The following is a 13,170-nucleotide window of genomic DNA, read 5'->3' as shown; positions in this document are numbered from 1 at the left end:
TCTTCTTCTTCTTCTTCTTCTTCTTCTTCTTCTTCTTCTTCTTCTTCACAGAAACTTAAAAGGAAAGTACATTACAGGGGCAGCTAGGTGGTGCAGTGGATAGAGCACCAGCCCTGGAGTCAGGAGGACCTAAGTTCAAATCTGGCCTCAGACACATAACATTCACTAGCTGTGTGACTCTGGGCAAGTCACTTAACCCCAACTGGCCTCACCAAAAAAAAAGTACCTTACAGCAGGAAAAAATTAGCTGTCCCATACCTGATTAGGCACAGAACAGAAAGTGGGTACAGTACTCCATCCCCAGTGGACCTAATAATAGGTCCTTAAGTTTAGATACAAAAGAAATATGTAATAATTGATGTGGGGGGTCACTACCAATGGGGGGAGTCAGAAAAAGTTTATGTAGAAGGTGATGCTTTTGCTGAACTTCAAAGGAACTGAGATTCTAAGAGGTAGAAGTTATTGGTACATGTCCCATTTTAGATAGCCATGGATGCTACAAAGCTCAGGTTCCTAGTCATAGTCTTATTCCAGGAGACAAAGTTTTGGCTCAAGCCAAATGGAGAGATTGCTGTAAGTTATTTCTTTGCTTTGATCTAGGAACAAATAATGCTGTTATCCTGAATTTTTATTACATGCACTCTCTTGATGTTTTGTTTTTCTTAAATAAAATATAAAGGGCAAAATGAACCCTCATTTCCTTCTGAATGTTTATAATTTATGAGACAGAGACTACAAAAGTAGGAAATAGTTCCTTTCAATTTATCATCCCTGAATAGAATAGTAAGCAAAGAGGATACTGTGCTTAATATAAAACATATTTCAAAAAGATCAGCATAGTGTACCTCACCTGATGTCTTAGACATTTCCCAGAAAAATTGGTTGTAAAATTAATATTTGTCAAATAAATTGTTCCATGTTTTCTCCCATTAGAAGCTTAGAGATGTGTTTCTATGGGGAATTAGAGCAGCTGGGTTGAGAGAATTTTATCTCTAGTTAATATTTCTCCCACTTACTAAAATATCCTTTAGTCCTTTTTTGGTTCCAAATGGAGGGATGAGGTCTAGGGTACCCATCTTAATCTCAGGTACTATCTTCCTTGGGTTTGAAAGATTGGTAGACACTGAGCATTCTAGCCTTCCTTTTATAGTGAATGTTTCCTAATGTCTGATAGGTAGTGAGAAGATACCCAGTGTAGGCTGATTTAGGGGACAGGGATGCCCATGTCAACCTCAGGGAAGTGTCCTGAAATAAAGCCTGGTGGTGGAGGTAAAAGATCAGGTGGGGGGAAATGATAAACACTAAATCCCATTCCTCACCCTCCCCACTCCCCCACTCCTCCATGTGGTATAGTGAGAAAAGTCTGAATTTTTACTCAGAAGACCAGATCGGTGGAAATTGAAACTCTACCATTTACATTACCATCTATATGACCTAGGGCAAGTGATTATCCATCTTAGGGCCCCTGTTTTCTCATCAATTAAATGAGGATGTTGAACTAGTTGCCTTCTATGGTCCCTTCCAGTTCTAAATCTCTGAACGTATTTCTTTTTCCCATATTTTAAGGCCCGGTTCAAATATTGTGTCTATCCCATTTTGGGCCAAGGGACGTGTAAAGAAATTGACCCAAAATGTATTTAAGCAAGACATTTATTTCTTAAAGCTGTAAGAAAAGAAGGGCAGCTAGGTGGCCCCATGGTGCATAGAGTACTGGCTCTGGAGTAAGGAAGAATCATCTTTCTGAGTTCAAATCTGATCTCAGACACTTACTAGCTGTGAGACCCTGGGCAAGTCACTTAAGCCTGTTGGCCTCAGTTTCCTCCTCTGTCAAATGAACTGGGGAAGGAAATGGCATCCTTGCCAAGAAAACGCCAAATGGGGTCAGGAAGAGTTGGACGCAAGTGAAAAACAACAACGAATAAGGAAAGAGATAGACAAAAAGACATAGAGCCTTGGTGCCCCAAATAAGCTCCTTCCCAAATGAGAGCAAGCCTGAAGTTTTCACAATCTTTTGAGAAGATTAAAAAAAAAGACCAATTGAGGGTGGTACGATGTTAGGAAAAAAATGGAGTATAAACAAAGTTGTGATATTAATGAAGATATATAAAAAGTATAGTCTCTGAAGCTCAGTGACCTTCAGAATGTTCCAGGAATATCCTGAAAAAGAGGTAAAATATTAACTTATAATGATTTTAGTCAAATTAGATAGGCTACTCCTTTGTTTTACTTGAATGTAGCGAGGTTTCCCATGGGAAAGTCTCCTATTTCTAAGCCAGTTCATTCTCACAATAAAAAAAACAACTGCAAAATGAAAAGATATAATATACAGATCAACAACAGCTTGGACATTATTTTGTCTTGATCCTTTGTTGAATCTCTGGTCTCAGATACTTATGATCTGTGGGTGCTTTCTCCAACAGGGTAGATTAAAACCCGCCCAAACTTTTATATCCCTGTGCAATGCTTGTCCCTGTCTACCTGTACACCAGGCCCACCCAATATTCTAAGTATCTCTCTCTCTTGATCTCAACATTGATTGGATACCAATAGAACATCCAAGCTGCCTACCAGCTATCCTTATCTCTCTTACATGACCGGCTCACATCTTTTGGTTTCATTTACAAGTATGTTATGATTGCTATGATTCAGTTTCTCCAGAAATATGTAAACCCACTAGTCATTGGACAAGAATCGTACATTTAGAACACCACCAGTTAAGTTAATCTTTTTATAGCCAGTCAAAAAAAACTGTGTGATTCTTAGTTCTCTTACCACACGCAACCCTCACCCTCCTGGCCTTTCTGTCACCATCATTGGGGAATTAGGAGGATTCACAGGACTGAAGGCCATTTTGTATTTTCCTTTGTTTCATTGATCACCATAGCTAAAGAATTTGTCACCAGGGGCCAGCCTGCTGATGAAAAGCCCCTTCCTGCCAGTTAGACTGGTCCTCAAAAAGCAAATGGTTGGCTGCTGGGATTGAACTGAAGTCTTTCTAGAAATGATAGAGCCTGCTTAAATTTGTGGCCCACTGGCATTTCTTTAGAGAACATAGGGCCACTCCTCCAATGTTTTCCAGTAAGAGATCAGGGAGCATGATCTTTTTATGTAAGGATCATATTATACAGAGACAATTTTGCATCATGTCTGGAAACTGGGCTCGGAGTCATAAAGATTTGGGTTCAGATGCTGCCTCTGATGCTTACTAGCTGTGTGGCCCTTCATGAATCACGGGGCCAGAATGTCATAGATTTAGAGCTGGAAGGAACCTTAAAGGTCAGTGATAGTCCAACTCCTTCTTTTTTTAGTTGAGGAAACTGATCTGGAAGTTTAAGTGACATGCCCGAGGCTTCCTAGTAGAAAGTGCCAGAGACGGGATTTGAATCTGGATTTTCTGTCTCTACATCCATATCCATTGTAGTTTCCTCTCTGTCATAATGACTAAGTCACTTAACTTCTATGAACCTCAGAGAACTCTGATGACATCTTCTAAGTCATAGGTTGCAAGCAACATCTAGGAAGGACTTCTCACACCTCATTCTTTTATCGAGATCAGAGATCACCTTAGTACAGGGAACACCCAGAGAAAATTCCCTCTAGGAAGACAGATTGACCCCGTTTTACAACTCATAGTTTTAGAGAGTTGTCTAGGGGTATTGAGAGATAAAGTCGTCCGGCCAGGGTCACATGGCTAGATTGAAATCAGGGATTCCTGTCTTGGATGGCAGCTCTCTGTTCACAATGAAATGCTACCTCTCCTATATGCTTAAAAGCAATATAATTGCAGCTTCCATAGCCTCTCCCACAGAAATTGTAACTGCTATTGCTGTATCTTTAAGAGTTAGAAATGTAATTAAATCAAACTAAATATAATTAAATTTAGAAATGTAAGTAAACTGAAAGGTTGGCTTTTAGAAGCAACTAATAAAATTGATAAACTTTTAGCCAATATGATTAAAAATAAAAGACATAAAATGAAGTCAACAAAATAGCAAGTAAACTAGGGGAAATCACAACAGAATGAAAATAAAGGGAATTATCAGAATCTACTCTGCACGATTGTATGTTAACAAACCTGAATTTGAATATCCTAATATAGAAGATATCCAAGCTAAAAGAAGGTCAAACAGAGATCTTAAATAACCCAGTCTCAGAAAAAGAAAAAGAACTAGCTATAATGGAGCAACCAAATTAAAGAAAAAACAAATAAGCAAATAGAAAAATCTCTGGCACTCATGGATACTCAAAAGAATTTGATCAAGTTTTAAAAGAGCAACTAGTAGCAATACTACACAAATTATTCTCAAAAATTGAGAAAGAAAGCATAACACCCCTTTCATTGTACGAGACAATATGGTCTTAATGCCTCAACCAGGAAAGGATAGAGCACAGAATCAGAATAGACTTACAGCATTAATGATTAAATTTAAACTAAAATCCTGTTAGACTATAGCAGTTTATCCAAGAAATCATTCATTAAGACCAAGTTGGATTTGTATTAGGAAGGCAAGGATGGTTCAATATTAAGAAAACAATCAATATAATTAATCAATATTAAAAAAAGAAAACACTCCAGAACACAATAGATGGAGAAAAAGTCTTTGACAAAGACAAACACTTATTTTGCTAAAAACTCTGTAAGGAGGTCACTGATAAGAAGAAAGTTTCACTATGCACCAAAATATTTATTACAGTACTGCTTGTGATAGCAAAGAATTGGAAATAAAGTAGACGCCCATCAACTGAGGAACGGCTAAGCAAATGGCTGTAAATGAATGTAATGGAATATTACTGGGCTGTAAGAAATGACAAGTATGATGAATACAGAGAAGCAAAGAAAGAGCTACATGAATTGATGTAGAGTAAAAAAAGTAGAGCCAAGAGAACAATTACATAATGACTATAACAATATGAATGGAAAGAACAACCATAAAAATGTGAATGTTGCAGAATTATAAGGATAAGTATGGCTTGAAAGAAGAGATATGAGAAGACACCTTGATTCCACCTCTTTGCAGAGGTAGGAGGTCCACAAGTGTTGCACATTGCACAGATTTTCAGAGGTTTTTTTTTGATGTATTGATCAGTTATGCTGATTTTATCCTCTTCCTTTTCTTTCTCTTTTGTCTTCAGAAAATACTCTTTGTTATATGGGATGGCTTTCTGGGATGGGGAGGGATGGGATGCCAGGGGAAATTACGGTAATGTTAAAACTTATTTTTTAAAAAAGAATGGAATCTTGAACATTAAGAGTTTTAACTGCCTTTTTGTGAGGATTCTATGAGTAGACTTAAGAGTTGAACAATCATTGTATAGAAACTATTAACTATGAGAACTGAAGAGAGGACGTAGAAATAGAAGAGTTATTTACTAAGAGAATTGAATTTAACACTTATCTTTTAAATAAATTTGAAAAAAAATTCTTGCAAAGAGACTTTAGTACTCTGAGAGAACTGAAGGATGGGATTTGTTTCTGGAATTGAGAATTTAGCATTTGTAATGATGGTTTTTCTAAAGCTCACACATTGTAAATTAAGTATTTATGTCTTTGTTTTATTATTGGTTACACTGTTAACAGAGTATAACCAGAAACATTGGTGTGTAATTTAAATCTAGGAGATTAGAAAGGATGATTTACAGAGAAAAATGAACAAATTCTTATGGGAAAAAGATAGTTTATTAAAGAGATAGTAATAAATTACATTTATTATCACGGGCAGGTAGCTTGTACAGTGGTAGAGTGCCATTTGGGGAGTTAGTAAGACCTGACTTCAAATCTGACCCCAGTCAATTATTAGGTGTGTAATCCTGGGCAAGTCACTTAATCTCTGTTTGCCTCAGTTTCCTTATCTGTAAAATGGGTGATAATGATAGCATCTACCTCCCAGGGTTGTTATGAGGATCAAATGAGATAATAATTGTAAAGTACTTAGCATAGTACCTGGCACATAGTAAAGGCTGTATAAATGTTAGTAATTAGCTATTATTACACTTAATCAACTAGGTGGGGCTTAGAACTAATTTATTAATTAATAAGACAGATGTTAGAACTTAATGAGGATGTTTTAGAACATACCTTTTGATTATTTTGGAAGCTAAGATGAGAATGAATAAGGAAAATTAGCTAGTAGCAAATAAAAAGGAAAGGTGATCAATTCACCAAGGCAGCACTTTTTGTGGTAGGCAAGAACTAGAATCAAAGTAAGGTTCCCATTAGGAATTAAGGCTTAGAGAATGAACAACAAATTGTAATACAGAAATGTAAAAGATTACTATGTTGCAAGAAATTCTGAGTATGAAGAATTCAGAGAAATGTGAGAAGACCTTTTATGAACTGATGCAGGATGAAGTAAGCAGAAGCAGAAATCAATCAATCATTAAACATTCACTAAGACAATAACTACAAAAATAGAAATGAGAAGAAAAAAATAGTGAAAGTGAATGTTGCGTGATCAAGCATGACTCTAAAGAAAAATTGAGAAAATAAACGTATCCCCTTCCTTTGGGGGAATATGGATATGGAGTCTTGTAGACACTGTCAGTCGTGGTTGATATTTTGATGAACTCCTTTTTTTTTTCTTTCTGTTTGGATCTTTGACAACAAAGAGGGATACCTTGCTGGGTAAGGGAATATGGTATAAAGGCAAAAGTCATCAGTAATTTTAAAATTTTATAAAATAAAGTGTTTTTAAGTGCACTTATTATTTAGCTTCATTTTATTAGCCAACTGTCTTCAAAAGTAATGTTCAAAACACTTTGGGTTATATTGCATTTTTTTCATCTACTCACATTGAACAAAAGAATGCTTTATGGCAGAAAAGTCTGATGTATGCATTTGGTCAAAGGAGAAATGTCTTCTGCTTCTGAGAAGAAATAACTTTGGCAATTGTGTGTTCATCGGGGTGGCTCTGTAGTAATGGGGCCGCTTCCAAAAGCCTCATGACTCATTGTCACCTGGGAAGCATCTATGGAGCCCACCAAGGAAGCATCTTCCTTTGCAACAGTCAAAAAGATCACCTCATCCTTGGAATTGTCAGATGAGACAGGAGTTTCATTAATCAATTGATTCACAGGGGAGAGTAGTGAGCCCACTTTAAGCTGGCAAATTTTTAAGGTATAGAATCTTTTTTAAAAAATGTAATTTCTTACTTCAAGTTCATACTTCAAGGATCTGTTGTCTTCTTGGAGTGAGTTTTCCTTCCACTATATACCTTAGTAATCATAATAATTAGGCAGCTAGGTGCCATAGTGGATAGAGTGCCAAGTCTGGAGTCAGGAAGACTCATCTTTGTGAGTTCAAATCTTACCTCAGACATTTACTAGCTGTGTGACCCTGGGCAAGTCACTTAACCCTGTTTGCCTCAGTTCCTCATCTGTAAAGTGAGCTGGAAAAGGAAATGGCAAACCACTCCAGTATCTCTACCAAGAAAAACCTAAATGGGGTCATGGAGAGTCAGACGTGACTGAAAATGCCTTAACAATAATGATAATAATAATAGCTAGCATTTATAGAATGCTTTAAGGTTTGCAAAAATGTCATTACAATTGATCCTCGCAATAGCCATAGGAGTTAGGTGCTATGTTTATCCCTATTTTGCAGAAGGCAACAGAGGCATAAAGAGGTTAAGTGACTTTCCCAGGTTTGCACATCTAGTGAGTGAGGATGGATTTGAACCCAACTCCATTGTTCTACCCACTGTACCTCCTAGTGAGTGGTCTCTGGGAATCACGGAGAAAAGATCATCATCACACAGGCACTCTCCTGATGAGTAGATTTTCTGAACCTCGCTGACCTGATTCTCAGAGGATGGGTACCATGTCTAATGTTGGTCTTGTAATCAAACTTGTTAGGTCCTTCCTGACTGGTGAGTACCTCCCATGGGCCACTATATCTAGGTCACCTCTAACCAAATTTCACTCTTCTCCCTAACTATTTTCTCACTACCATCCTAGCCATCACATGTGACCTCTCCCTTCTCATCCTCAGCTTTATAGCTCTGGAACCATAATTAAATCAATATTGTCATTGCTACTGGAAAGGGGCACATCACTCTTCTCCCTTACTGTTCCCCTCAACTCCCTGCAATTTCCCAAACTAAAACACCCTTCCCTGGCCACCCTTCCCCTAGATTTATTGTGTCTACTATTAGAATATAAACTCCTTGTGGGCAGAGACTGTCTTCACTCTTGTAGTTGTATCTCCAGTGCTTAACACTGTGATCATTGTCAAACTCAGGAAACTACACATTTTTCCTTGTGCATTTGAAGATCCACACTGGCCTTTGTTTCATGGGATAACTTCTGTAGGAAAGTCATCCTAAGAGTCAGTATGGTGTGGGCGCCAGAGACTGTTCTTTCTGAAACCAGTGGACAGGGGTTCAAGTCCAGATTCTGGCACTTACTAATAATTTTCTTTTTTCTGGGCTTCAGCTTTCTTACCTGTAAAATAAGGGTATTGGACTAGGTAATCACTTTTGTGGTCCATGACCAGGACTTGAAGAAGCTTGACAGAAGAATTAAATGAAATAGCAAATGCTGAAAGAAATAGGTTCTTTTATTTGGAATGTATAAGGTTATGGTTTAACTGGAGATACCCAAGGAAATATGGAGTGGAAGGCAGGGTCAACAAAGGAATAGTATCGGGCTGTCATCCTCCTCTCTCAAATTATGAAAGTACTTGGTATCTCCAAACTAGGGCAGAAAGACACCCCTAACACTGCTTCCTCAACCTCTCCCCTACTCCCTTTATAGACACACACTGGGGCTGACAACTCCAAAGTGGGACTGGGGAGGGCAAAGATGGTTACAACGAGGGATGTCAGCTTGGCATATAGTCAGTTCCTAATAATTATTTTTTTTCATTCATCCATTCATTGCAGGTCTTTTTCTTGGCTAGGATGGCTTTCCCAAACCCAAGTCACTCCTACATCATGATGGGACGTTAGAGGAGGACATGGAGAATTTGGGAAGTTTCCTAGTTCACAAACTAAGAAAAAAAAATCTTGCCCACTGTGTGATCTCCAGTTGCCATTCAAGTTCTCTAAAGTTGTATTGCTCATCTATGATAATGGTGTCAGCAGAGCTGACTCTCAGACTAGATGGAGATTATTAGTGATACCTTTGTGCTTTGTCCCTAAAATTCCCTTTGGAATCATAGGTGATCATTACATTGACCAGAGCTCTTATAGCTACCAAAGTTATTTTTTTTAATAATATTGATATTATAGTGTAAATTGTTCTCCAAGTTCTGTTTACTTCTCTCTACCTTAGCTCATACAAGTCTTTCTCTGTCCCTTTGAAATAATCTATTTCCTAATTTTTTATAGCACAATAGTATTCTAATATGCTCATATCTCATAATTTGTTAAGCCATTCCCCAGTTGATATTAACAGTTTTGTTGCTAGTTCTAACGAAAGAACTGCTATGAATATTTCTTGTAACTATAGGACTTATTTCTTTGTTCTCTTCTGGGAACAGGTCGGAGGGCATGTATTATCTAGTAACTTTTGGTGTATAATTCTAAATTTCTTTCCACGACGGTTGTATCCATTCCCAGGTCCACAAGTAGTGCACCAATGTGCTGTTTTCCCACATTCATGCCAACGTTAGTCATTTTCTTTTCTTTTTTGGGGGTCATCTTTGTCAATCTAATGAATGTAAGGTAGAACTTTAGAATTCCTTTAATTTGTATTTCTCTAATTATTAGTTATTTGGAGTATTAGTTCATCCAATTCTAGAGAGTCTGAGTTTGTCTTGAGAATAGAAAGGAAAAGGAGTTATGGAGATTGTAGTAGTCTAATGCCAAGACAACCATGAAGCAAAAAGAAAGACCCCTTTATTCACAGAGTTTGGGAGCTGAGGGTGACTCCAGCCGCCATCTAGTCCAAGCCATAAACAAAAGGAATCTTTCATATACTCAACAACTGGGCGTCTAGCCTATGTGTCAAGACCTCTAAGGAGGGGAACCCACCACCTCTTGAGGCAGCCCTGTGCACTTACAGTCACCTCAAATCATTAGAAAATTTTCATGACGTCAATCTTCAATTGACCTCTTTGTGCCTTGGGGTTTGCTTTCCAGGGTCAAACAAAACAAATCAATTTCCTCCCCTCCATGATGGCCCTCCACAAATATTTGAACACTGCTATTATAGGCATGAGTTCCTCATTTTACACCCTGGGCCACAAAACTACTTAGACTGATTTTTTTTCTGCTAAATTCAGTGGTTGTTTTCGTATCAGATAGCCCCACCTACAGAAAAAAAGACAAGAACTAGTAGTTAATACCTACCCTATTATTCTTTTGTAAGCCCTGCAGCTGGCAAGTCAGTGGGTACTTGGTGCCCATTCATCTCAAACTGTCAACTGGTGGTTTTCTCTCTTCTCTTTTATGAGTCTGCTTTCTGGAATTTCACCAAGAAACAAAGAGAACAGATACAGTGGATAATTCAGGAAATCTCGCATTGGACCTACTGGCCTCTGAGAAGACATATATAAACATAGGAATAAGGTATAGTGATCATCACAATTCACACCTATGTAATACTTTAAGGTCTATGAGTCCACACAGCTGCTAAATTAATATTCCTAAAACACAGCTTTGAACATGTTTCGTTGTCAAGAACCTCAAGTGACTCCCTCTTGCCTTGGGATTAACGTATAAATTGTTATAGCTGACATTTAAAGCCCTTCACAATCCAGCTCTAGCCTCTCCTTTCAGATCTTTTTTTTTTTCATGTGACCACCCTTAATCCACACTGTTCCACTCAAACTGGTCTATTTGCTTTTCCTGATGAAGAACATTTCATCTCTTACCTCTGGGCCTTTGCCCAGGCTGTGAGCCATGCTAGGAATGCTCTCACTTTTCATCTCTGTCTCACAGAATCCCTAAATTCCTTCAAAGTACAGACCAGGCACTACCTTCCCCAGTAGACTTTTCCTGATCTCCCCAACTGTTAGTGATCTGAACCTTCTGAAATTCCTTTGTACTGACTATATCTATATCTACACATATATATGTGTGCGTATGCGTGTGTATATGTGTATGTATGTATATACATGTGTGTATGTGTGTGTATGTGTATACACACACATGTGCACACATATCTGGGTACACATTGTTAATCACTCCCTCCCCAAATATGGAAGTTTCTTGAGGCAAGCTTATTTCAGTTTTGGCTTTATGTTCTCAAAGTCTGACACACAGCCTGGCACATCAATCAACCAATCAATCAATAAACATTTGTTAAGCACCTTCTATGTGCCATGCACTGTGTTAAGTACTGCATTTACAAAAGACAGTCCCTGCTCTCAAGGAGCTTATAATCAAATGGGGGAGACAGTATACAAATATATGTATAAGCCTGGGGCATAGTAGGTGCTCAATAAAGCACCAAAAAATAAATTGTAGAATTGAATTTAAAATACTTTTGTTACTATAACCTTGTGAATTTACCATATTATTTTTACTTTAAGATGATGAATCTGAGGCTTAGAGTCATTACATGACATGTTCGGGGTTAAATAGCTAACAAAGGTCACATCTGGGATTGGAACTCACGTCTCCCTGCTGCCAAAGCTATTGTTGTTCCACTCTGTCAAGCTGCCTTCCCTCCAAAACACAACTTTCCTGCTTCCTTCATAACATACCTGTGAAACTGTGATATGTTTTAGCCAGTGATTGCCTGCTATGAGATAGGAGACTAATTTGAATGATAACTTTGGATGGAAAGGAAAGTGGAAAGAGGGCTCCCCTGGGAAAACAGGCAAACCTGAGTTCAGGTCCTGTTCTAATAACACACTGAGAGTGTGAAGAGGGAAGTCATATTTTCTCAGCACCCTGGGGAAGCTCTTTAATATTTTAAGTTACAGAAAATTTGCTGATCTGAAGAAAAACTTTGGACAGGCAGAAATTTCTCATCGTCACAGTCCATTTGTACCTGTAAGGAATCAGTGCCCATGGGGCAGCTAGGTGGCATGATGGATAGAGCTGTGGCCTTGCAGTCAGGAGGACCTGAGTTCAAATCTGACCTCAGACACTTGACACTAGCTGTGCGACCCTGGGCAAGTCACTCAACCCCGATTGCCTCACCAAAAAGCAAGGAAAAAAAAGAAATCAGCGCCCACATGGTAATGAACTTGTCTCTCAGATTCTCTTCTCTTAATCAATCAACATTTATGAAGCACCTACTATATACCGGGCACTGTGCTAAGTGCCATCTTTAAATGAATTTGGTTGATCAAGTATAGGGCAACTATTTATTTCCTTTGTACAAAATAAATGATTAACAAACCCAAGACCCACAAGTAAGCATTGCTAGAAGGAAGGTTAACAAGCAGCGGCAGTTTTTACTGTTACAGTCTCCCATGAGGTTGATACCTAAAACAATAAGACATTATGTGGTTGGCACAACTGCTTAATAGGCATTTTACATTTCACCTTGACTCTGCCCTGCCCCCCTCAAAGTCCAGGTTTTCTGTCAGACTAGGCCAAGATTCAAGTTCATCCTCCTGTAGGTAATCATCTTCCTCTCAGGAATCTTTGAAGTGGATATGGGGAATTCCTTCTGTAGCACAGCCCGCACCAACTGAGGAATCCAAGAACATCAACATTTTCAATTCATAAGGTTGCTTCCAAAACTGGACACAGCCATCTGTGGTTTTCTGTCTGATCACCTATGCTTATGGAAGGAAGCCCCAAGCAGAAAAATGAGACCCAGGCTCAGCTTGCCTAACCAAATCTCTGCTCTGGATGCCACGTGAGAGCAGTTGCTGTTCTGCCGGGGTAGAGAAGGCTAACACATCTACAACCTCTCATGAAAGTCCCATGGTTACATAATGCCACCTGAGGACTCAAAAAGAGACATAGAACTAGGAACTGACTCTTTCTCTCTCTCTTTCTTTCTTTTTTTTTTGACTATTGCAGCATCCTGCCATCTTGCCGCTATCATAAGGCAGGGGAAGGATCAAGAGACCAATGAGTGTTTGCTTCATTGTACCAAAGTGCCAAGTCCTTTAAAGTGAGCTATATCTGAAACTACCTGGGGAAGTCAAGCACAGGCTTTATGAGATGGCCCCTGCAGGCCAATCCCTATGTATGCTCGATGGGGTTCAACTCTCATTACACTTATTTAGCAGGCTGATGTGGTACACAGATATGTTATCAGTCCCTG

Source organism: Vombatus ursinus, unplaced genomic scaffold (genome assembly GCF_900497805.2).
Source record: "Vombatus ursinus unplaced genomic scaffold, bare-nosed wombat genome assembly UNPS02014810.1, whole genome shotgun sequence".
Lineage (NCBI taxonomy): Eukaryota > Metazoa > Chordata > Mammalia > Diprotodontia > Vombatidae > Vombatus > Vombatus ursinus.
This window is presented reverse-complemented; position numbering follows the sequence as displayed.